At 39.9% G+C, this 13872-nt stretch overlaps 1 pseudogene; it reads left to right on the top strand.

The window, feature by feature from the left end:
* The window catches only part of LOC127624917 (rab proteins geranylgeranyltransferase component A 2-like), a 119149-nt pseudogene that overhangs the window by 99599 nt on the left and 5678 nt on the right, over positions 1-13872 (top strand).

Here is a 13872-nt window from a genome sequence, read left to right as displayed (position 1 = left end):
ACAAAATTTAAGCATGGAGTACCACAGGGATCGGTTTAAGGGCCTCTGCTTTTCTACTTGTATATGCTTCCCCTGGCAGATATTATCTGCATTACCTTGTTCTAATGATGGACTACACTCTTGAAATGGAATGCATAGACTATCAATAAATAGCCAAAAAAAGTTTTCATCAGCCAACTAACAAAGGGCAATGCATCTATATTAACTTCTGCAGGTAATCCAGGATGGACTTCGAAGACATTAGTCATTAATCTTACAGTTTTTAGAAAATCTTTGTTTAAACACTGGCCCTTAATACTTAGTGTAATCATTTTAAACCTTGACTGGCTTTATATTCATGCTGTTAGTCAGAGGGGACTGGCCCCCAAGGTGAGCCTGGTTTTCTCCATTAACCAACATCTTATAGAGTTTTGTGTGCCTTGCCACAGTCGCCTGCGGCATGCTTACTGGGGTTCTAAATACATTATCTAATTACTTGTTTTTATAAACAATTCACAACTGTATTTAATCAAACTACACAATGATGAGTCTAAGAATTTATAGATATTACAGTTTAATTTACTGTTAATGCATGTTTTCTGTAAAGCTGCTTTGAAACAGTGTGTGTTGTGAAAGGCACTATACAAATAAAAATCACTTGACTATTTTAATGTTTAAAGATTGCTCCCATTCCCTACCATTGTAAGTGCATCACTGTAACCCAGATTTTTGCTTGTTAAAGGAAAAGGAGAGGAGTCAATTTATTTTTGTGGTACCAATCTGATGATTAATTATTACTTTTAAAGGTGAATTATGCCATTTATGCACCAACATTTTAGTATGGAACAACATTATGTAGAGGAAATGATGACAGAATTTTCATTTTTGGTGAATTATCCCTTTAATAATTGCATCGTATGAGTATTAAGCAGTGATGTAGAGAGTAGCTAGGTGAGTAGGCTTATAGCTGTTACTATATTGCGTATTTCTAAATGGCTGTATTGCTTTATTATTGAAAAGTCAGCATACGGAACCAGAACAATCCGTTTCATAAAGTGTTATTTGTCCATCACTGGCCTTATTAGGAATCCATCTGTACTGCAGAGTTTTCACTTTTAACTATCCAGGACTTAAATAACTTTGGTTTTGAGCTGGTTTTTGAAATCATCCTCTGGAGTTTATCTTGCTGTGGAGAGAATCTTTTTGCAAAACTCTTCAGTGTCCCATGAGTCTTCAGAGCCTTTAGCAAAGCTGCACCTCTCGTCCCACTGGAGATGCCTACATCTGTGTGCCCCTCTTCCTTTACCAGCCCCTCCAAATCGTGACACGAAGCTGGCATGCTGCTCGGAGCTGGCCGCAGTTGTTCACTTTGATCCTTGAACACACAGTCTTCAATGTACTTTATTGTACATGGACCTCAGAAAGCAATGGAGAAGTAATGATAAGACTGGAAGTGTTGTGTAAACTCCAGGGATTAGCTAGCACATTTCCACATTTCCCACTGCTGCTATCGGTAGGATTTATAAGACCATTATGAGAATTGAGATTCGTTGTTTTGAATTTCAGTGCCTGTACCTTATTTTGCCTTCTGGCTGACACTCAGGGCTACTTTCATTGAATACCATTGCTTAGTTCTCCTTATATTCAGGATGTTAACCCAGTTTGTCAGACCAATTGAAGCACTCTAAAGTTTTCACCAATGAAGTTGGCTTTGTCAAGCCAAGCACTCACTACACGACTGATCGCCTGCTGGGTGTATCAACCATGTAGTCTGAGCGAATCAAAGAAGTGTGCACACTACATGACCATCAGCGATGGGCACACGCTGCTCAGGATTCTTTTGAAATAGAAGAAGTTTATTTACTATGAAGACTAGTGGGCTGTTCACGTCATGTTAAAATAACTGTAAATAAGAGTTTCCAACTTGAAAAAAACTGTCTGGGAAATATCTATGAAACTCTGAATTATACTAAAGCTCTGACGTCTCTTATTTGAGCACCATGGCGTACAGTAAAAAATGGCAAAATATCATTATGTAAAACAGTTAGAGGTTGGTAGGTACTTTAAAAAATATGTTTGATATGGCATTTTATGATAGCTAGTGTTACCTGGTTCGCTTTTAACACATCAATACCTTAGTAGTCAGCAACTTGAAAAGGCCGATGTTACTTGTTTCACATGCAAATAGGTTAGCCAATCATAACATATATCATTTACATCTGTATATGGATAAAATATCAACTACCAGGCCTACTAGCTACTTACCAAATAAATGATTACATGGACATAAATTAAGTTGAAAATATTTTAAGAAGGAAGAGACCCCAGAGTCTCGAGAAACAGCTGAAATCATCCTTCTGCTTGTACAGTAGTTCTTTTGGTGTTAAGATTGCAAAAAGACCATCTGACTACTCATTATTCAACTGAATACAAAGACTACTTTCCAAATAAATAAAGGAACCTAAAACTTTGATTTGAGTTAAAATAATTGTATTAGCTTGTTGAGATCACAGAGTGATACATTAAATAGGAAAGACGACTTGCAATACCCTGATTACCGGAGAAATATCCCTGGGTGTGCAGTCATTATTTGGACATATCATACTGCTGGATGGTGCAATTGACTAATCGTAAAAATGTTATGAACATCTAAAGCTATATTTTTGTACAATAACCCTTGAATAATAATATATGTGGACTTAATGGGGAAAAATACAAAACTGGAGAATATGTACTGGAGAATAAGACTTTTTTATGTCTTAAACATTCTGTCATGGTCTCTATCCACAGATTTGGTCCACTTGACTTGTTCATCCTTTGGTTCCACCCAGGAAGATCTTGCTCCAGTTATATCTCAATTATTCCATATTCCCAGCAGTCCTGGACAAGAACCTGAAGAAGGTAAGATCTGGCCCATCTCCTTCACTTTCTATTAAAATTCCCCATCATCTAAAATCATTAAAACCATTCTTCAGTTCCTCTGTGCATTTACCTTTGATCACACACACTAGATCCTCTATCCGTCCTGCTAACAGTACTTAACTAACCTTGCCACTGGTGGCAGAGAGAGATCATCTCTTTAAAGAAGAAAGATCTGGTATTGCTGTGACATTCACCAAAGGGCTTGCATGGGGACGTTATTGGCGATAACAGTGATTGATATCGATGGTTGTGCGGCAGGCAGGGGCCAGGTGCTGTTTCCATTGATCCCCATTATGCTCTGTCAGGGTCTGCTTGCCTCCTTCATAGTGAGTTTGAGCACAACCTGTCACACATGACCCGTTACCTTCAGATCATAAGAGTGGAATGCCATTTTAGAATGGTAGTGCTAGAGGAGATCAGTGAGAAAGAGAAGCCGGAAGACACTGTTTCGGATGTGGGTATTACAGCAAGCAGCACTCACACTTTGGTTCTGGCCCCTGTAGCAGGGTGTCTGGTTGACATCTCGGCAGCATACTAGGGCAAAGCGACACCACTCTCCCATTGCTGTTAGGATTTCCAATCGATTCTCCCCACTCAGTCATGCACCCACTGAGAATCACATTGAAAGTGCCTTTGTTATTGGTGACTCAATTGAGAAACAAAAGAAGACTAAAATTATTCCCTATGAGCAACTTCAATCATTCTCTGTTATAGGTCAGGAAGAGCTAACAAAAATTATCAAAACATCAAAATCAACATGTATGTTAGATCCAATACCAAATAAACATCTAAATGAGGTGTTACCTGTAATCTCAGAACCTTTTATTATTAACTCATTATCCTTAGGGCATGTCCCAAGAAACTTTAAACTATCGGTTATCAAACCACTCATCAAGAACCCAGCTTGATCCAAGAGGATTTGCTAATTATAGACTGATTTCAAATCTCCCATTTGTGTCGAATATACTAGAAAATGTAATGTCCTCCCAACTGTTAATTTTTACAGAGAAATGGTGTAAATAAAGAATTTTAGTCAAGATTTATGCCCCATCATGCACTTATCAGAGTTAAAAATGACTTGCTCTTATCATCTGATAGCAGCTGCATTTCTTTTCTAGAGATTTTAGATCTTCGACACCAAAGATTATGACATTCTCTTGGATAGGCTTGAGAATTATATTGGAATTTGTGGACAGGCATTAGCTTGGTTTAGGTCCTATCTCTCTAATTGCTACAACTTTGTCTCTGTAAATGAGGCACTTTCAAATCAAAATAAAGTTTAGTATGGAGTGCCACATGTATCAGTTTCAGGGCCTCTACTTTTCTTCCTATATATGCTCCACCTGGGAGAAATTTAATTACTTTTCACTGTATGCTGACGATATACAACTTTATATTTCTTCGAAACTTGCCAAATATTCATTTTAAAATTCTTTTAATTACTTACAAAGCTTTGAATGGTCTTGCTCCAAAGTACTTAAGTAACTTTCTGTCACGCTATAATCCATCTGGGCTCTGGCCTGTTAACAATAGAGAGAATATTAAAATCCACAAAAGGAGGGAGGTCATTTTCATATTTGGCTCCTAAACTATGGAATAGTCTTCCTAGCAGTGTTTGGAACTCAGACAGACTCTCTCAGTTTAAATCTAGACTAAACACTTATATATTCAGTCAGGCATACACTTAATTTATCCCTCAATAAATAGTTTTGCTGCTTTAGTTATAGGTCTGCCAGAACTGAAAGCACTTCTCTTATTCTTTAAACATGTTTTAAATTGAATGGCATCTACGCTAATTTTATTCTATTTCTTTCCCTGTCTATACCTCTGGATTATATCCTGAGGTTACCAGAGCCTGCCAGATCCATCTCCGGTCCTTCCTGATGTCTGATTCCCACTGTGTTGCTGAATAATGATGACCAGCTGCAGCATGTGCCAGCCAGACTTCACTTCAGTCTACTAAAACAGACTTCACAGAGGATAAATTGATGCAAACTCAAAGACATGGGATTTTTCATGAGCCACTGCCTGAAGCATGGGCTCAGGATGGAGTTCACCAAAATTACCTGCCATAAGCTTCCAGCCGGACTGTGATGCTCCTCACTGAATGATACCTTTATCAACTTGGTCAAAGGAGGGATAACACTCTATTAAACTACATAGAAAATTAATTAACCACTAACAAAAGCCTTCATGGGCCAAAATCAAAGGACAATGCAGTTAATTCGGAATGACTTCAAGGACTTTAACACTAAAACTTATATTTAATATAAAATCATTTTGTTTAATTATTGACCCACAACACTTTTTACCACAAATTTTAACCACTAATAATTTTAAATATAAATAACTAATATAGGCATTATATTCCTTCATTTTCTCTTCAAGCTTAATTTAAGGTACAGCTGCTATGAAAAAATGTCTGTTGTGAAAAGCACTATACAAATAAATTTGACTTGACTTGACCATCACAACACGCTGTGTGAATATGTACATTGTTTAAGATACAAGTGTTAAACTGAGGTCAGCTAATACACTAAAGCTAGCGGCAACACATCACATGCGCTTGAAATGTCACTTCCATCATCTGTTAAACGGCAAATGATTTTGTGTAGTAACAAAATGAATTTGTATAATTTGCATATTTTGTAAGTGCATAGTGTATATTGTGCCATTTGGGACACAACTTTTGATTAAAGGCCTTAAGTGGATTTGTTTACATTTAAAATGAAAATTTTTAACATTTTATTTATTTGATTTTAATTAACAAGCATTCAGTTGGCCCATTTGAACATTCCATCGATGCAAGTCTATGGGATTTTTTTTTTTTCTTTTTTCAGCTGTGTGACAAACGTAAGTTAGATCAGTTAGAAAAGTTATAGCATACTATTCCAGAAAGTCTGAGGTCTATGCTGAGTTTGGTGGATGTAGATGGAAAGCTCTAGGAGGAGCTAGTGTTAGAAATTTTGGTCTTGGTTTAGGGATGTACACATTTTTTTACAAATAAATTTGATGTCAGAAAGATCAAGCCATTATTTATTTTTTTAATTGCACTAGTCACACCACAGGATTGAATAGAAAGTGCAGGGACAAATAAAAATTAAAATGCATAAAGCATTTTAGAAAACCACTATATAGTAAATGCATAATATTTAAGTACATTTTTATGTATTAATTCATTTTTTAATAATCCCATTAAAATGTAATGGTGATTAATAGGGGCATGCAGATTGGCTGATATACAGATAAATAAAAAAACATTACAATTTTGTATTGTTTTATTGTATTATGCATTACACACTAAAATACTGTCAATACTGACAAATGCTGACTATAAGTGACTACTAAGTTCAGTATTGTGTTAATTATATCAGCAATGTTTTAATCGTGATTTAAATTATATTATAATTTTAATTGAATTATATTGACTAGTCACAGGCACAAATGGCACTGTTTCCTGAGGATAACCCAAATAAATTGTTTATACAATAAAACATTTTTAGTTATTAATTGAGATCCTTATTTTTTTATGACAAAAAAGTGATCATTTTTTAAATTAATTAAATAATCTGACATTGTAAAATATTCTCCTTAAATAGCTTCAATGTAGTGAGCTACTTTTTGTCTGAAACTTGTAGTATATTTTAAAGGTGTAGCTTGAATGTAGTTTTAACTTTAAATTATTAGTTGCTTGCAGCTTGGTAAGCCACTGTTTCAAAGTAGCTTCCCCATTTCTGGCTCTTACCTTCATGTCAATTCCTAAAATGTATTTATTAATGCCAATTTAGCAGAGTTTATGTAATAATAGTGTCTTGACTCTAGATACATGTGATGGGAAGGTGATTTGTGTTGTTTCGTGGCAGGAAGATAAAGGTCATCAGGGCCATGGCATCCCCAGCCGGCCTCACTCCATCTAACAAACTCAATCTGTCTTTATCAGCCATCATCTCTCCACACCTGAAATTTCTTTTTTATCTTTACCTTCTTCTGCCACTCTCCTATCTCACACATACTTTCTCTGCTGGTCTTCCCGGTGTTTCAAAGTATCTACTCTTCATCATAGGCTAGGTTTATCAAACACACCTTAAATTTCCTACAGCAAAAAACAAGGGATTTGTGCATCTACATTTAAACATGTAATGGGACATCAAATTGGACCCTAGTTGTGGAAAGTGTCATCTATAAGGTTTTATATTTTTTTCATATTGATTTTGTAGAAAAGTATGTACTTTTGTGGGGCCAAAAAATTGAAATGTTAAAATGATGTGCGCATATGAACATATCTGTCTTTGTGTGAGTGTACAGTATAAGTGTGTGTAAGCATGTTTTCTCAGGTGCGTTGTCGGCACCACAGAAGGTGTGGGAGTCGAAGCCCCGCTGGGCGACACTCAGCCTTTTTATCACAGGAATGAGCTAGTAGTATTTTAATTAAAATGTCAGAACAAATACTGGCAGAGGTCTGGAGGATGAATCGCTAGATAAGAAGAGCACTGGGCCAGAACAGGTCAGAGAGACAATGTCACCTGGGAAGATTGGGGGGTAGTTAAAATCTTCCATGGGTGTGGAAGATTTTTTTTTTTTTTTATCTGGGTGGAGCTAAATTGGACCAATCCACTGCAATTAGTGCTACAATTTTGTTGTCAAACAAAAGTTTGAGTTTTAACAAAAATGGAAATTTATAGTAAATTATCATTTACTCGCACTCATGTTGTTTCAAACCCATATGACTTTTTTCTGTGAAATATAAAAGCTATGCCAAGGGACCAGTATATCAAAGAGTCTTGGGGTGGGCAACCAGTAAGCAACCACCTTACAATGCCATTGTGGAAGTGAGTTTTAAACGGGTCACTTGCTTTGTCTTCATTCAGGATTTAATACAATTTAAGCTCAATCGACAGCATTTGTGGCATACTGTTGATTATCACAAAAATTTCGATTTGTCCCTCCATTTCTTTAAAAATAGCTAAATCTGGGTAACAGTGGAAGTGAATGGGGCCAATCTAGGGGTGGGTAAAAATACTAATTTCCTATTTCCTATGCATCACAATCTCGATATCAATTCTTAAATCCCAAAATCGATCTTTTACACTATGTGAAACCATCTACTACAATTAAAGGGAAATCACTCACATTGCAACCATACTTTGCACAATGCAACTAAAATGTATATTTGCCATCTGGCTGGTAAATGTTTAGATTTCACTCACCTGTTATTATACAGCATTGGGGTGGAGTATTCAACAGTGAGATCCTTTCACTGCATGTCGAGAGTAAAAGTTGATCCAAAGATGAGATACACGCAACCCATTTATCACTGAATAATGTTTTTAGCTTTTAGTACTCTTTCTGTGCTTTACAGTCAGTTGTTTATCAAAAACAACAAAAATAGAAATACTTAATTCTAATCATGCATAGCATGGATGAGGTAAAACCGTTCAAGTTTTGTTAACATGCTCTAGTTTGCAGAACAGCCAGGTTTCTTAAAGAGTCAGTTCCGGTTTTTATTATCCATTCAAAAAAATCAATATAAATACTTGTAAATAGTCACAGTATGCAATTAAACAATAAATGTTACAAAAAGTATGTATGCAATATTTTAATATTTTCTTGGTTGAATACATTGGTTTGTTCATTTGAATGTTTTAAAAAAAATGACAAATTATGAAAAACTAATAAAATATAATTAGTCAATTAATATATTTGTAATGTACTTAGTTAAAAGGTTCCTAGTATAATTAACAGTATTAGCTGGGAGAGCATTTCTTTCATATGTAAGCAAAAGGGACATTATTACTGAAATCTCATTTGAATCACTATCGAATCGAATCGAGAGCTTCTGAAACAGAATTGAATCAGGAAATCTGTATCAATACCCAGCCCTAGGCCAATCCGTAAACTTTAAAATACTCACTGGTTCAAAAATATAGCCACAATATGTAAACAATATGCTTGTTAAAATAATTCTAGAGTGATAAATTTGCTTACTAAACTTTTCTGTGTAAAGTTATATTTAATTTGACAACTTTGTTGCTATGACAACATAATGAAATCATTCTTAAAACCCTAAAATTACTGAAAAAGTATGATTTAAACAATTTTACAGCTCAAATGAAACTTTTAACAGAAGATATTAATAGTAATTAATAGTATTAATATTAATAATAGTTTTAACAGAATAACTAAGTGCTTTTATAAAATTATCAGCTTCACATTTCTGCCTTTTAAACCCTCCAAAAATTGTCCCCAGTCACTTCCATTGTAAGTGCCTCACTAACCTCGATTTTTTTTTTTTTCATTTTGTTTTTTTAAAGAAAAGGAGAGACGAGTTGAAATTTCATTTTTGTGGTTATCGACATTATGCCACAAATGTTGTCAATTGAGCTCAACTTGTGTTGAACCCAGGATATTCCTTTAATCTAAGATGTTATAAGCAGATCATCCTTTTATCTATTGTAAGGATAAATGTTGGTTTAATGTGTGTTTGTGCGCGTGTGTGTTGAGGCAGTGTGCCAGTGTGTTAGGGGGTGGTTGTGATTTGGGAGGTGTGCAGCTGTAGGCATGTGTTAGTTCCCATCAGGAGTGCTGCTGTATGCTAATCTGACATTTGTCACATCTGGGAGCATGTGTGTGCATGTGTTTGACCGAAAGAAAGACACTGTGTTCTCTGGCTGTCAGCACAAACACTTGTATACTTTCAATGATACTTCATGGTATTTGTTAGACTTAAACATATATGCATGAATAAAAATGCTAAGTATATTATGAGTATTGTATTGCTTTTAAGTAACAGTTGTTGTGTAGTTACAATTTAAGGACACACATTTTCTTTAAAAAAAGTTTTATTAAAGATTTATTAAGTGTTATATAAATAAATAAATTAAGATATATTTATTAAAATTGTCCCTGACACGTAAATAATAATATGTTTTATGGGTGCTGTGCAGTGATAAGCACATTGACTAGATGAACTGGTGTTTTGTGTCTATAGCTGTTGCTAGATTGTGATATTTTGAATAACAGCACTGGGATGTTTTAGTGTTTGAATCACTTTTGTATAAGTTGACTTCTGCTGTTAATTTGTATCACTGTGTAACTGTCTGTAGTTAAAGAGGACACGAAGGCGAGTAGCTCCTCTCAAGGTAAATCTTTTATTACAATTTTACACAACTTTTTATTTATAGTAATCTCATTGGAGTGTAATCCACACAGAACCGTACCGACCCGTCGCTCTTAGGCACTAGAACAACCGGGCTGGACCAATCGCTGTGGGATTCCTCTATCACCCCCATATCGAGCATTGCATCTAATTCCCCCCGAACTATTTTCTTTTTGTGTTCGTGCAAGCGATAGGGACGGCTACATACCACCACTCCCGGTTCGGTCTCGATGTGGTGCTGGATGAGGTTCGTACGACCCGGTAGAGGGGAGAACACGTCCGCAAATTCTAGTTGCAACTTTGCAACCCCTGCGAGCTGATACGGTGAGAGGTGGTCCCCACAAGTGACCGGAGTGTTATGAATAGGCTTTGTGTTTACCTCCAGCCCGAGCTCCGCCCTCTCCAGAACTACCGTAGCCAACGTCACAGGGACGCACGCCTCCCTCTATAATTTCAGGAGGTTGAAGTGATATATTTGACGTGTGCCCCCTCTATCATTTCGCTTTACCTCATAATCGAGTTCCCCGACTTGTCGTTTGACCTTAAAGGGCCCTTGCCACTTGGCAAGTAATTTGGAGCTCGATGTTGGGAGGAGTACGAGTACCTTATCTCCCGGTGCAAATTCCCTTAGCTGAGTACCCCTGTCATACAGTCGGCGCTGTCGTTCTTGAGCCTGGAGCAAATTCTCCTGTGTTAGTTGCCCTAGTGTGTGGAGTTTTGCTCGGAGATCAAGAACGTACTGAATTAAATTTTTGCTATGTGAAGGTCCATCCTCCAAAGCTTCGCGGATGACGTCAAGCAACCCGCGCGGCCGCCGCCCATACAGCAGTTCGAACAGGGAGAAGCCGGTAGAGGCTTGCAGGACCTCTCGTACTGCGAATAACGGGGGGTCGAGCCATTTATCCCAATTTCTAGCATCATCATGCACGAACTTCCGAATCATGTTCTTAAGGGTTTTATTAAATCGCTCCACCAGGCCATCTGTCTGCGGATGGTAAACGCTGGTGTGAATGGATTTAATACCCAATAATTCATAAAGCTCACGGAGTGTATGTGACATAAAGGTTGTGCCCTGGTCGGTGAGGATTTCTTTCGGAATCTCCACCCGGGAGATTATTTTGAAGAGTGCCTCTGCAACACTACATGCTGAGATGTTGCTCAGAGGCACTGCTTCCGGGTATCGCTGCATAATCCACTAGGACTAATACAAAGCGATGCCCGCATGTTGACCGCTCTAATGGCCCGACAAGGTCCATGCCAATTCTCTTGAAGGGGACCTCGATCAGCGGGAGGGGGCGCAATGGCACTTTTGGGGTGGCCGGTGGATTTACCAGCTGGCATTCACGGCACTCCGCACACCACCTGCGGACATCGCCGCCAATGCCCGGCCAATAAAAACGGACTATTAAGCAGTTCAGTGTCTTTCTTTCCCCTAGGTGACCTGCCATCGGATTATAATGAGCCGCCGGGAAAACTATTTCCCGGCGGCTCCGCGGTATTAAGAGCTGGGTTGTATCTTCCTTTGTTTGGGTGTCCTGCGTCAAATCAAATCAAATCACTTTATTGTCACACTACCATGTACACAAGTGCAACAGTAGGTGAAATTCTTGTGTGCAGTTCCGAGCAACATAGCAGTCATGACAGAACTGCACACAAGAATTTCACCTACTGTCACTCTATACAACCGCTCGTTTATGATTGTAAAATAGGGATATGAAAGTGCGACATTCGGGAAGAGTTGCTGACCATCAATCACTCTCACTTGGTCAAAGGCGTGCCTGAGGGTTTCGTCTCTCGACTGCTCCAGAGGAAAATCCCCTTCTGGATTTGCTGCAGCCTCTCCCCCCCTCACGTCATCATGACGTGGAGCCGACGAAGACAGTCCCGGTTCCGCCTCCCCCGTCAGAGCATTGCACGTATCACACCTCATCGCTTTCACGCAGGACCCATCCGCACACATTCCCTTCAATACATTTGTAAAATCAGGCCAATTAGTCCCCAAAATCAGCGGATGGGTGAGGCGGGAACTAACCGCAGCCTCCACTCTATGCTTTGTTCCCCGGGTTGAACCAAGCATTGGTGGATCGTGGTTTGATTACAACCCGTGTCCATCAATGCTTGGTGAGTACCCCCCTTGATCCCTACCGGTATCCAGTACGCTCCAGCTTGATCGGGGGCAGCCTGCGGGGTGTCAGGGACCCGGACCACAGTCCCCAGCTCCATCACGGGGCAATTATCCCGGGAGTGGCCCGGATCCCCACAACCCCAACAGGTCGGCCCAAACGCTACGCCCGCACCTGTGTCAGGGGACACTTCCACCTGAGGGGGAGGGCAGCGGGCACTGTAGAGGAGAGGGGTGTGTCCACCACCTTGCATGGGAACTGGACGTGTTGGCGGAGCTCCTTGCCTCCGCGGGGCAGGAACAGGCTCTGGGGAGAAAGCAGAGTGAGAGGGAGGAGGGGAGAGAGAGAGAGGGCTCTTCCGCCCTCGGGTACACCACCAAATGGTCCTCTGCAAGCTGGACAGCTTCCTCCAGCAACGCCGGGCGGTGGCACTGGATCCATTCCGCTGTTCCCTTCGGCAGACCATGAATCAGCTGCTCCAGTACCACCTGGTCGATCACTTCCCCCAACTTCAAGGACCGAAACAGCTGGTGATACTGTTCCAACCTGCGACCCATCAGCTGCAGGATAGCCTTTTTCAGGTCCGCATAGGCCAGGAGATTAGCTGCCGGCAACTGTTGGGCAGCAAGCTGGGCTTTCCCGGACAGTAATGGAAGGAGCCTGGCCGCCCATTGTTCACACGGCCAGCCCCAGATCTCCGCCGTTCTCTCAAAGAGGTCGATGAAGGCCTCCGCCTCATCTTCCGCCCCCATTTTCAGAAGCGTGGGGGGGCAGCTGGGTCCGGATGTCGGGAGTCGCGGACGGGGTTCTCTCTTGGCCAAGGAGGCTCCGGATCGCGTGCTGGTCCTCTGCTTGAGCCCGCAGGATTTCCTGGTCGGTCCTGGTCTTGGCGCAGCTCAATCTGGGACTGTTGGTGTGTCTGATGCATCCCGGCAAGGGACTGGAGGATCTCGGCCAGCTGGGAGGACTCCATGGGGCGTACTTGGAAATCCCGGATTTCGGCACCAGTGTAACGGTCTCTAGTTAAGGAGGACACGAAGGCGAGTAAATCTTTTATTACAATTTTACACAGCTTTTTATTTATAGCAATCAGTTCACTCCCAGACTCTCTCTCTCAAGTGTTGGTGGCATGGGTCTTTTATCTGCTCTCCCCATGCTCACTGGAATTAGAGACAGGTGTTAGACATAATTTAGCTCAGGTGTAAGTGCCCTTACCACTTCCCTCTCTCCGGACTGGCACTTGACCACACCCCGCTGCCACACACTGCTTGTCAGTGTTTGTGGGATTCCAGACCAGAGTATGTGAGCAGTGCTGAGTGCAGTGCTCGAATTAATTCCAGGCTTATGGGGGGTCCCCACCTCTCAAAGTTGTTGGGGGGTCTTGTGATGTAGTAGCGTTTACATTTTCATTAAATCGTACTTGCCATTATTATCTTTATTAAAATAAAAATAATTTGGGACCCCCCCCAAATTCTTTTTTTTTTTTCTTATGGGGGGTCTGCCAACAATCCAAATTTTCCGATTCTTACATTTATTTCATCCGACTGTGATGAAAACTAACTGACCAATGAGAAGTGCTTTTTTAATTTTTCCAGAGTCGTTGCAGCTGTTCAATCCAGCTCGTTGGTTGCCAATTTGACATGCAGCTGGTACCCCTCAAAGTTATATACTTAAAAATACATAGTTGCAGTT

This window comes from Xyrauchen texanus, chromosome 31, assembly GCF_025860055.1.
Source record: "Xyrauchen texanus isolate HMW12.3.18 chromosome 31, RBS_HiC_50CHRs, whole genome shotgun sequence".
In the NCBI taxonomy this organism is placed as follows: Eukaryota; Metazoa; Chordata; class Actinopteri; order Cypriniformes; family Catostomidae; genus Xyrauchen; species Xyrauchen texanus.
This window is presented reverse-complemented; position numbering and strand designations above follow the sequence as displayed.